The following is a 13107-nucleotide window of genomic DNA, read 5'->3' as shown; positions in this document are numbered from 1 at the left end:
TCTTTGAAAGGATTATTATTATTAGGCCCGAGCACAAGGGCTAAAGGCCCTATTGTTTTTGTAAAGATTATTATTAGGGCACGAGCACCGAAGGGCGCAAGGCCCTATTGTTTTTGTAAGGATTATTATTATTATTAGGGCCCGAGCACCGAAGGGCGCAAGGCCCTATTGTTTTTGTAAGGATTATTGTTATTGTTATTATTATTATTATTATCGAGTATTATTATTGTTATTCTACTTTTTTGCTTTCCTGTTTTTGAGGTGGTTAACATAATCGAAAAGTCTTGAAATTTGGCACACACATCAGGTGTCACACAAAGCAGCTAGGTAAAAAAGCTTGGCCCCGGGCATGGCCCAGAGACTTCGCTAGCGCCCCCTTACGCCCCTTAGGTGACTGATCCCGTGGTGGGCATATACTTTCAGCTACACACACCAAATTTGGTAGGTGTCTGTATCTGAACGACTGTATCTGATGAACGACTTTCGTATGTACAATGCATTAGCCACGCCCAACAGGAAGTGAGGTATTTGGGATTTTGTGCAGACTAATATGTGATGAAATATGTGATGAATCATGATGCCAAAAGAGGTGCTTCCCATGGGTGAAAACGCATGAAATTTGGCGCACACATCAAGTGGTACAGTGAATAGACAGGGATAAAAGCTTGGCACCGGGCGTTGCCCAGGAACTCCATAGCGCCCCCTTATGTCACTGTGACTTGTGGTTGGCATATAGTTTTAGATACACACACCAAATTTGGTGGGTGTATGTAACTCCCAAAAACAAACAACTTTTGTATTAACATGCCATTAGCCACGCCCACAGGAAGTGAGGTAATTGAGAATTTGTGCGTTGTGGACATGATCAATTTTAACGTACTCCTCCTAGACGGTTGATCCGATTCATGTCAAAGTTGGTATACATGACGCCGAGATGTTCCTGATTCTAAATTGTGAAACCTTTTTTTGATATGTTGTAATTTGACGAAATGGCGAAATTATGAATTTTAATACCCTTCGACACAAACAGTAAATGTGTCATAATTCATCGTGCATGGCTTGAAATGTTTAAAATTTCAGAGGTCATTGAATACCGTTGAAAAAATGTTAATGATAATATTCACATGCCCATAATGCATGTTTGGCATAGCGCCACCAACTGGCAACAGAAAGAATGGCAATTATGCTGATTTCACATGATCAATTTGAACATACTCCTCCTAGACGGTTTGTCAGATTCATGTGAAATTTGGCAAACATTATGCCAAGATGTCGCTGATGTTAAATTGTGAAGGGATTTTTGATATGTTGGATATATTTGATATGATTTTAATATCTCACCACATGAAGAGGAAATGTGTCATAAATCACAGTGCATTGAATGAATGGTCTGAAACTTCTCAGGTTAATAGATATCATGATTATGATGATATCCAGACACCCAATGGGCCTGCCTGGCAATGCCTTAAGTGATTGATCTGAAACTTTATAAAATATCAGACATCATTATTGTGATGATATTCACATTCGTCATTCACATGCCTAGCATAGCGCCACCATCTGGCCAAGCAGGAAATGTGCCAGAAATGCTCTATGCTTTGCATAAATGGTCTGAAACTTCTCATGTTAATAGATATTATGATTATAATGATATCCAGACACCCAATGGGCCTGCCTGGCATAGCGCCACCACCTGGTCAAGCAGGAAATGTGCCAGAAAATGGACAATGCCTTAACTGATTGATCTGAACGTTTACAAAAAATTTGGGTTTGGAAAAAAATGTGGAAATCATTATTGTGATGATATTCACATGTGTAATTTCCATGCCTAACATAGCGCAACCATCTGGCCAACCAAAAAGTGTATCAGAAATGTTCTTTGCTTAAAATGAATGGTCTGAAATTTCTCAGGTTAATATATTTTATGATGACACCCAATGGGCCTGCCTTGCATTGCGCCCCCACCTTGCCAAGCAAGTACATGTGGCAGAAAATCAAATACAAAAACAAATAGCACACGCATCAAATATGTACATTTCACAAACGCACCACGTCGGTGCTTTGTTGGATTCCGACATGTCACGGGTTGCGGCCCGCAGGTGCTCGGGCCCGCCATTGCCGCTTGCGGCTATATTAATTATTATTATTATTTATTATTATTTGTAAAGAATGACACTATATTTGTTGTGATTTCAAGGTGGACCATCCCTTGGAGCTTATTGGGATGGATTTGGTTGGCAAGCTGTCTCCAACAAACAAAGGGAATGAGTACATGTGTGTCCTAGTGGATTATTACACCAAGTGGTCGGAGGCTTGTGCTATTCCAGATAAAAGTGCTGAGGTTGTATCTCAGTGCATTATAAACTTTTTTTATCGCTTTGGGGCACCACAACGGATACTGACAGACCAAGGGAGAGAATTTGTGAATGATGTTAGTAGTTTTGCTTGTTGAATGTTGAACCACTCTTAATTGAAGTTCAGGAGGATGTGTGGGATTCTGTGAAACATATTTATGGCTTACTATTGTATTATTATGACCACCGCTAGCAAAGCTAGCGAAGCGGTCATAGGGATTGTCAAAGTTTTTTTTTTTTTCCGTCATCTACTTCCTGAATTTTTGGTCAACGATACCCGGGACACCGAACCAACGGGGCACATGAAATTTGGTGGGTATGTAGCCCCACTAGACTTTTACGGAAAAATTTGGTTTCGTCCCCGGGGGCCACTCCCCCCCCGTGCTGGGCCCCCGAACCGCAAAAAAAAGCAGTAAATAACTACCTGAACCGTGGCACTGAGGATGAAGAATCTTTTATGGTATGTTGGTCTCAAGGGCCTACATCAATCTGGCCCATAATCACTCATTTGTGATTTACACCCCCCAGTAAAAAATGAAAATGCAATATTATTCTGCTTTAATCGCCCCTATCTTCAGTTAAGATGTTCAGAACTGCACCAAATTTTATGTGTATGATTGACCTGGCATTCTCTGGGGGTATGCCAAGTTTCGTAGAATTTCATCCATGGGGGGGTCTAAAAAAAATTAGGTTATGTGTACATTTAGTGACTGTACACTCATTGGCCTGTAGATGGCGGTACACACATATACACATGCACACACACTCAGGCACCCACATACTATCCGTATTAGAACGGCCGATACATAATTACAAATTCAGTAGGATTAAAGGTGCGATTTGTAGGATTGTTACCGAACGTTCTGTTGGCCAAAATCAAAACACTGGTGAACGTTCTCAAGACTACCAGACGCGAGCCTCTTCTGGGTTGCCAGATGTAATGAAGACTTAGCTAACGTTAGTTGACCTGCAGCTGCTTTAACGTTTATCCAAACCATGACCCAGCTACACATTACGGAAACAGTGAAAACAAAAAATACCTCTCTAACCAACGTAACATATGTAGCTTAAGTTAGCGATGCAGATGAAGTTTAGCATAGGCTACCTGTTGTGGAGAAATATGGCCAGCTCTGCGTCAGATTTGATATTCTTTGTTTGACGAAGACGTCACCATTTCAGGAAGCTCCTCCGATGTCCACTTAATTTGTTTCTTGTTTTTGTTTTGGAAATTTGCCTGCCTCTTGTAGGCGTTCATGACTACAACTGACAGCTGTTGACAGTTGGCCTTTGCTAATTTGGCAACCCAAATAGGAGGACGCGCTAGCCCATTATTAATAACGCTTATTCTAGAATTAATCGTTCAAAACATAAACGAAAATTCCAAGAGATTCCGCCCGTAACTGATTTTTTTTTCATGGGTTTTACGGGGTTTCACGGGTTAGAGTAATGTTGTCAACTAAGCCATTACTTCAATTCATCGTGTTTCCTCACTCTCTGACAACATATGGTGATCATTTTTGGAATGGTTACAGTTTATTTTCCATTATTTCCTACATACTGGACCTTTAAAAGAAAGCCAAAATAAATATTCATCATCATCATCATGGCTGCATTTCCAGTATTGGCGATAAGTAGTCGTTTGTCCACTAGATGGCGCGTCGTTGCAGTGAGACGTAATTTTGTTGGAAGTTAAAAGTGGGTTGGAAAAACAATGGACGCTTCATACAAGGAGTGTAGTTTACCGCAGAGAACGTCTAATAAGGATAGGATGATGTTCACATGAAATGTAATTTCCATTTCTTCTTGAAGCCGAAATAAATCTGAGGATGTTTATCGGACATGCTTGGTTTTTACTGCAGGTACGTTAATCTTATACTATCAACTAGATGTACCGCAGAGCGGTACAAAATATGACCGCCGCCCAGTCCAGCACATTTTTTCCACAAAAATAAATCACGCTGAAAGGCACACTAAAGGAACTGTCACACTAAATTGCATTATCCACACTCAATTCTCACTGGTATCTGTTAGACAACAAGTACCAAAACATGATTAGTTCATAGATTTCACATGTAAAATTCATTTTATACAACCCCACCCCCATCTTGCCTGTTCATAATTCTGAGAAATTCTTGAATTGTGTGCATGTGTGCATGTACACATTTATGTTTGTGTGTGTGTGTGCTTGTGTGGTTGCCTGCGTATGTGTGTTTGTGCATGTGCATGCATGCGTACATATGTCTACTGTGTGAGTATGTGTCATACGTATGATTACTGTGAATGTATGTGTGTGCGTGTGTATCTGTTTATGCACATGGAATGGGTTAACATGACCCCTGGAGGCAAACATACGGAAAAAATTGGTCATCCTAGGCCCTACGGTTCTCAAGATATTCACAGAAAACTGTGTCTGCCCTACCCTCCTTTCGGGGGGTCCAGTACAGCGGGGGGGCTACAGATCAAAACGAAAAACTATGGTTCCATGCTATCAATGTGGGGTTACATGCCCACCAAGTTTCGTGTACCCCGGTCTTTCAGTGTCCTGGGAATCCTTGTTGGTGTACGGTCACTAAATGTACACATAAATTATTTTATTGTAAGGCCCCCCATGAACGAAAGTTCACAAAACTTGGCATGCATTCGGAGGGTATCATAATGATCCTACTCTTTCAATTTTGTGCAGTTTTGACCATGTCAGCCAGAGATATTGTGATGAAAACACCTAATTTTTTGCTTTTTAATTTTTAACTAGGTGGCGCTGTACATGAAATAAGTGGTAATGGGATGGGTTGACATGCCCCCTTAAGACCAACATACAAAAAGGTGGACCTCCTAGGCCCCACGGTTCTCGAGATATTCACAGAAAACTGTCTCTGGCCACCTACAGGCCAGTTGGTGTATAGTAACATAAATTAATTTATTGTGTGGCCCCCCATGAATGGAATTCCACGAAACTTGGCGTGCATTCAGAGGGTGTCATAATGATCCTACACTTCCAATTTCGTTCAGTTTTGACTATATTAGGTCACAGATACCTGCGATCATTTTTACTTTTTTGTGTTTAACTAGGTGGCGCTATACATGAAATGAGTGGTTATGGAATGGGTTGACATGGCCCCTTGAGATCAACATACAAAAATGGTCCTCCTAAACCTTACGGTTCTTGAGATATTCACAGAAAACTGTCAAACGTGAAACTGTGAAAAACGATGGTTCCATGCTATCCATATGGGGATACATGCCAACCAAGTTTCGTCTACCCCGGTCTTTCAGTGTCCCGGGAATCCTTGACGGAAATTTGGACATGCGAAAAAATAAATAAATAAATAAATCTGACTAAACCTTCGCTGCGCGGCGGTCATAATAAGGACCTAGGTAATGTTACCGTTAGCGTTGGTTGAGTGATGGAGGCCAATTTGATTGATTGCATTTATAGAAAACTATAAATGCAGTTATACCAAGCAAATTGATAGCAGCACTGTAATTGTATCTTTCGACTGTCATTTGTTGCACGTGCTACAAAAATCATTCTGTGCAATGGAAGATTTACCAACGTTATTAACCGGGTCTGATACAGTTTTGCCTATACATGTGTGAGACTGAGACGCCTGTTTATTTTGTTTTAAGTGCGTGCAGGGTGTGAGAGGGGAATCGATGTGCTTTGATTCCAGCTTGGTAGTTGTAGTCTGTGAAATTAAAAAGCACGTGTGTGTGAAGTATCCAAACAATGACACCTTCATTTCATTATGGCTGCTTTAGCAAAACACCTTAAGCTACTGTGTAGTGGGTCCCATTTAGAAGTGGCTACTTCTTCATTCGCTTTCCTTGACTCATGGAGCTGCGTGAATTTTATTACAACTTTTCGCCACGATATGGCAGTTTAAGTCCGCTTGATACTGTAAGGCGTAAGCCATTGGTTTCCAAAGGAGATTTTATTTGTGTCGCCAGCATAGCCTATTGACAATTTATGTTGTAAATAGGCCTACCTTATAAGCCTACCTGTAGCTTAGGGAAGCTAACAGCTTTCTATTAGGATCTAGTGTGTTAGTTACAGTTTTGTCATAACTCCCTGATGCTTTAGAATAGCCAGAGCGTGAACAATATCGGGTGCCTATGGACTAGGCTCGGTGAACCCAGCCTGATCTGCCCGCTATTTATTTTTTGATTTCTTAAAAGATTGAGGTTGGTCTGGTGAAAGCCAGACTAGCCATGGACCTCAGTTACACAATGCAAGGGAACATGAATCAGCCTATATTTGCACCTAACAATAACGGACAACAGCTCTTCAACTTTGGCCCGTTAAAATGTGTATGAACAGTCTAGCGACGCATTTCATCAAGGCCCATTTGGACATGTCAGTTATTTGCACCACTGGTAAGATGTAAAACAGCATTTCGTTTCAGACTACTGTTACTTAATTTGTGCATTAACAATAACGTTTCAGACTACTGTTACTTAATTTGTGCATTGACAATAAAGTATTACATGAACTAAAGATGACTAAAATCTTATGTAGAAGAAGAAACATTCACAAAAAAATCCATCCATCCAAAAATGACCTTTGTTTTTGATAGCTGTTGAAAACGCCATGGAACTGACAGAGATGTTTTTGTTTATAAATAAATAAATAAATAAATAACATTATGCTAATACCTTTTGCTTTTCCCAAATACAATGTACAGCCTACAGGTGTAAGTGACCTTTCATCAATCCAGTTGCAATGGATGAACTGTGATGAACTGCCCTACTTGTGATTGTTTAGAGATTTTAAAGGTTTTATAACAATGCTACATCTTCTTTGGCTATTCTACAATCTATTCACCTTTTCAGCACCAGTAGGCTACTTTCTGTGCAGCCGCACACACACACTCAGGCATGCCAAACAAGCATACACAAAAGTTTCAAGAGTGGGGGATGGAGTAAAATATGGAGACAAATTGAAGTGTGATTTATTTTCGTGGAACGGATGTACAGGACTGAGCGGCGGTCATATTTTGTACCGCTATGCGGTACATCTAGTTCTACAAATGTTTTCAAAACAGATTAACAAAAATCTATGCAAGTTCCTCAATGTGTAGAGAAGTCTCTGTGCTCCGAATCACCCACAGACCAATGGTCTAGTGGAAAGATTAAATGGGACAATTCAAAGGTGAAGCTACATTTAAATGAAATGAATAGGCTATAAATATTTGTGTGTTTTGAATTAATTACTGATGACAATTAATAATGGTATGCTGTGCCTCCAGAGCACTGTGTAAACTTGTTGAAGACAAGCCTCAAGAGTGGGACGAGTATCTGGATGCTGTAACGTTTGGCTTGAGGACAAAGATACACCTCACCACTAGATTCAGTCTATTTTTTTTAATGTTTGGTATGGAGGCACGCTACCCATGTGAATCAAGTGAATGAGGTATGCCATAATGTGTATTTGACAGAAAATTGAAATTAATGTAAACATTACAAACTCATCCTACATCTGTAAGATTTATTTTTTCTTTCAAAGGTTGACAGCTCAGTGGAGGACATCATGACAGAACAAACTGTGTCCAGCGCTATTGCTCTAAAAAAAAAGATGGACAACATTGTCAAAGCCAATGTTAAAAAAAAACAGGACAAGAGGCACAAGGTCCTGAATCCATCCATTCTGTTGGTGGGGCAAAAGGTCCTGAGAAAAAATATCAGGACACAGCAGAGGAAAGGGGGAAAGCTGGAGCGCACCTGGCTTGGACCTTTTACAATTACCAGCATTGTCAATAAAAGTGCAGACCTGGTTAATGAGGTGGGGAAAGTATTTCCAAAAATCAACACCGACCATCTAAAACCATTCATCGAACCACAACCCCGCATTCCTCACAGAATTCGTACACAACCTACAGATGCACCACCAAACAAGAAAACACGTCTCAGCAGCTCAGAGCAATCCCCTCCACACACCCAAATCATTTCACCAGAAGATTCACAATCACCATCCCCTCCAACGACTCCTTTTGACCTTTCAGCTGCACCACCACACCACTGTGATTCACCAATAGACCTCACAACCAAACCACAACCACAACCTGTTCCATTCACTCCCCTGTCACCAGTGGACCTTTCCCTTCCGAAAACATCATCACATCTGTCACACCTGTCCCCCAGCCCCACTGCTGAAACCAGATCCACTGAACTGGAGCCAGAACCAGTGCAGGACTCCCAATCCTGAACTAGAGCCAGAGCAGGAGGACTGGAGGACACAGTCATCCACAGCCGTGAGTAAGACATGTCTAATAATGTATGCAAAAAGAAGAAAAATCATTTAAATTCTGTTATATTTGTGAAGTGTGCTACTATGTGTTATAGGTATCAAAAATGCATGGAGTGGCAATGACAGCCATGTACTATTATCAAAGGTTGGTCCATATAAAATATTTTATAAGCAGTGTTGCGAGTAATGCATTAAAAAAGTAATGTAATTACAGTAATGCATTGCTTTTTGCTGTAATGCAGTAATGTAAGGCATTACCAATACAATTTCAGTAATATTTTACTCGGTACAATTCTCAGTAACTGAAGTTACTTTGCTTTTTAATCCAAAATTGAGAAATGCTCAATTGGCACCAGAGAAGATTATCCAAGAATTAAAAAAAGTCATCTATGCTGGTCCTGGAATTTGATTGCCTTGTTTAGATGACTGTAGAAAGGGAATTTGAGTTATCTCTGCCATTCATGCAACATATCTAACATGGTTACCGGTAGGCTATACTTCTCATTTCAAGCAGTGAGAATAGCTAAAATGTTGCTTTTACAGACAAAGATCGTAGCCATTATTCTCAAACTATTTACATTAAGTCTACACCACTGTAAGTGGAAGGAAAGGCAACCAGCAATGATGAGAAGCATTTAAAGTCAACATACAATTTCACGATGGCTATATTTTGCTATGTTAAATTGTGAGTGACCTTTGGCCTTTGGGGCCTACATTGTCTCATGAGCCATAACTGCAACCATTATATTGTTATTTTGTTAGCCTTAAGCCTAGCTCAGTCATTATGCCATACCACATCACCTCCTGCCGTGTAATGAGCTGCATTGAACACATGAACAAATCCATATTTCCTGTTATTTTGGTGAAAGTAATGTAAACGTAGTGTAATGCCTTACAATTCAAAGACAGTAATATTGTAATGTAACAAATTACTTTGAGATGACAGTAACAAGTAATAAATAATGCATTACGCTTTTGAAGTAACTTGCCCAACACTGTTTATAAGGACATACAACAGCTTGGGCCCGGGAAGGAGTTGGAGAGTGAGGTGCGCATATCTTTGATTCTCATAACGCTTTTACCTGCTAAATGTATTCCTGTTTTTTCATGTTATGACCATGCTTAATATTGATGTAGGCCATAAATGCATGTCTCAGACTAATGGTGAGGCATCACAATAAGAGGTCAATGAAGATTGCCTACCATATGGACACTTTTGCCATTACAGCCATGTGGCAGAAAAAAAATCTAAAACTGAAGGTGTGCTAAATGCAATGTTGGTTGTGGTGGTGATGGTGGTGGAGTGGTGAGGGATCTGGGATTCAAACCAAAACACTCAGGGTGTTGATTTCACTCCTAGGGGCTGCAACTGTAAGGCACTTACTTGATCCAAGTTGCTTTGGATAATAAGGTTAACTACATTACCAATAATGGTCAATTCTTTTCAGCAAGGTCTTTGTTACAAATGTGTGATTGATCTTATTTTTTGTCAGCTGGATCCAACCATGTACAACATCATATTAGGGATAGTAAATGACTGCCATCACTGGTTTCTTGTTGTAAGTATTTGTGGAAGAGAACAGTTTCCTTTAACTTTTCCCTAACCTTTAATGTTTATCCATTCATATTCTTCACATTTTCTATATTTCATATGTTGCCCAGGCTATCTATCCATCTGAAAAAAAAAAACATTATTCTGGACTCCCTTGGAGAGTCAGACTTCAAAATAACAAGGTGTTTGGAGACAACAAGGTATTTAGCAGCACCACAGTCACATAATGTATTGTTCGTTGAATAGTATTATCTACTTCTTTTTAAAGAACTGCACTGACTTCTTTTCAGAGCCCTGATAAGAAAAAGGGGTGTGGCCTGTGGAGTGTTCGCTTTAAAAGTGTGTGACAGCAAATACATATCACATATTTCGATATCATAAAGTGGGTGATGTGTGCATTTGGGTTTATTTTGTTACATTTTCAGTTTGCAGAACACATCCTGAATGACACCCCAATGTTGTTTTCTGCCAACAAACATAAAATTGACGAAATAAGAAAGGAAGTGGCTGAATACATACTCTGTCATTCCAGTAGGACTATCACTCTTTATAACTTGATGTGTGTGTTGATGTGTGCTTTTTATGTGCATCTCAAATGTCCATTGCATGGCAAATTCATAGATGACAAAAATATATAAGAAGACCCAGCAGGGTTGAAACATTGCCTTTGTACATTAAATATGGGAGTCTAAAGCAATGTTGCAGACATTATTTCTTTTTTTCACTGGAGTACGTTTTTTGTCCTGCACCTGCCAGAAGGTGGGATGTGCACACAATAACTTTCATTTTTTAAATTCATAGATGCCCCAAGCAACATTTGTCACTACTGTGGGGAGGCAGACACCTTTGATTGATGATTCTGAAGAAGTTGTCTGGGTAAGTACTGTAGCCTAGGCCTATTACTGGATATTGTTGGGTTGGTGTTTACATGGATTAGTAACCAGGACTGCTATTTCTTTAAAATGATGTGTATTTTTGTTTTTGTTTCAGATATCCTGTGATTCCTGTGACAGATGGTTTCACGTAGGATGTGTGGGAAATCCCTCAGTGGAGAACTAATATTCATGCTATGCATGTGCTTATTAACAATAAATGATGTTGTTTGTTGAATGTGTGCTAGCATTTATGGAGAATGTTTTTTTCCCTCCCCAGTCAGTATGTTTTGTGCAAATATTGTGAAAGCAGAATAGAAAAGCATTGTCCTTTCATTACTTTCATAACATTTTATTAGTCAAGCATTGTTTTATTCAGGGGAAATTAAAAATAACAAACGAATATACATAACACAATGTCTAGTTGTATAGCCTATAGATTTGCAATCACAGTGGAAATTTCTTTCAAATTCCAGCAGAACGAAAGAAAATACAGTTTGAAACATTTCGCTTGCCGTACATCCAGTTGTCTTTTGACTTACGTTACTTCTGTGAGTACGTAAGGTAACCTAACAATTACGCAAGACTTTTGAACGAATTTGGTTGCAGCGGTGTGCAGACTTGGCCTTTTTTCCTGAATAGTCCGTGTATTGTTCGTTTTTCAATATAAAACCAAAAAGGTTACGTCTACGTTTTCAAACCAAAATGAAAAAAATGGATGTCGTTTTCTAACTTTGTAGGCCACTCAATTCATTTATTATTTATTTATTTAAATAAACTCCTGGTGTACCTACAAACTTTACAGTGCCTCGTTTTATGAGTAAAGAACATACTATAGAAGTTTCATACCATTCAGGGCATTATTAGTGGGGTAATTTACGAGATAAAAGTTGGTTCCATTACACCTGCAGAAACTCATTAGTTTCTGACAGCGCTACTCGACCAGGGTTTGACCAAGGGAAAACAGGTTCTGGGAGGGTGTTTGGCTCGGGTCATGGTGCAAAGGACCCTAGGGTGAAATTACTCCGAACCATCGCTTTAGGTATAGTTCATTTTGACTGACATGACATAAGCAAATGATAATGTTATAAAACAGCAGAGAATTGTACGAAAGCAACTGATACATGTCCAAAAGTATTTGCAATTTGTTCAGAGGAAGGAGAAATTGCTACTATGATGTGCACAAATTACTAAATGTTGTGGAGGTTGAATTATTAGTTATGAGAATTTTCATTCTGATCTGAGAAAAGCACCAAAGTGACTGAGAAGGGACTTACTTAAAATTACATTGTAGAGGGTGTTCCCCAAGGCCAACTTTCCCTTTCTCCCTCAAAGGCTGTACTGGGCCCAGACTGCATTTGTGGCCAGTTTTCTCAGGACCCTCCTGACTACATCTCCAAGGGAGTTTCCCCCCATTAGACTGAGGAACTGTATCTATGATTGATTTATAGATAGATAGATAGATAGATAGATAGAAAGATAGATAGATAGATAGAGATACTTTATTTATCCTGAAGGAAAATGTTATGTTATGGGAGATGATTTAATTACAGTATGTTATGGGAGACTTAATTACATCAATTAACATATCAATTAAATAAATAATTAGCTAACTCACAGCTTAGATATTACAAAGATTTATAAACAGATGTTTTGTAATTAACAAGCCAACATCTTTTGCTTCACACACACAAATATTTGAAAACTGCATCAACATCAACTTACTACTCCTTTTTTTAAATCAGGGGCCTCAAGCTTTGCTTCAGCCTGCATTCTCTCCATTGCCATCATGATTCTTGTTTCTGACCTTTGGATAAGGTCTTTAAGAGCTGTGAAAATTGAGAAGAAAAAGGGAAGTTTCATTTGAATTAGCCTAAATTACCCTAACTCTAAATTACACTAACCTTAACATTAATGCAAATGGGAAAATGTAGGCCTAAATGTGGACAATGTTTACCATCATTTACTCCTTCGTCCCCTTGGTCCTCTCCTTCCTCTCCATCAGTGATGGACATTTCTGTTAGTGACACATTGAGATATGTTGTTACTGTATGATCACACATTTTAGTATTTATATAGTTTTAC

General features: G+C 39.3%; 1 long non-coding RNA gene across 2 annotated transcripts; it reads left to right on the top strand.

Moving 5' to 3' along the window:
* Nucleotides 1-7683: 7683 nt before the first annotated feature.
* On the top strand, nt 7684-11741 carry LOC125298564. Of its 2 annotated transcripts, XR_007194223.1 has the most exons (9): nt 7684-7764; nt 7858-8602; nt 8694-8743; nt 9605-9646; nt 10092-10157; nt 10261-10350; nt 10441-10489; nt 10576-11026; nt 11141-11741. It is a non-coding gene; the product is annotated as an uncharacterized LOC125298564 (long non-coding RNA). The 2 variants fall into 2 exon arrangements; XR_007194222.1 differs by having other exon boundaries at nt 10441-11026.
* The last annotated feature ends 1366 nt before the right edge of the window (nt 11742-13107 follow it).

The sequence above is a fragment of the Alosa alosa genome, chromosome 7 (genome assembly GCF_017589495.1).
Source record: "Alosa alosa isolate M-15738 ecotype Scorff River chromosome 7, AALO_Geno_1.1, whole genome shotgun sequence".
Taxonomy (NCBI): Eukaryota; Metazoa; Chordata; class Actinopteri; order Clupeiformes; family Clupeidae; genus Alosa; species Alosa alosa.
The sequence above is the reverse complement of the archived record's forward strand: the minus strand, read 5'-3'. Positions and strand labels throughout refer to the sequence as shown.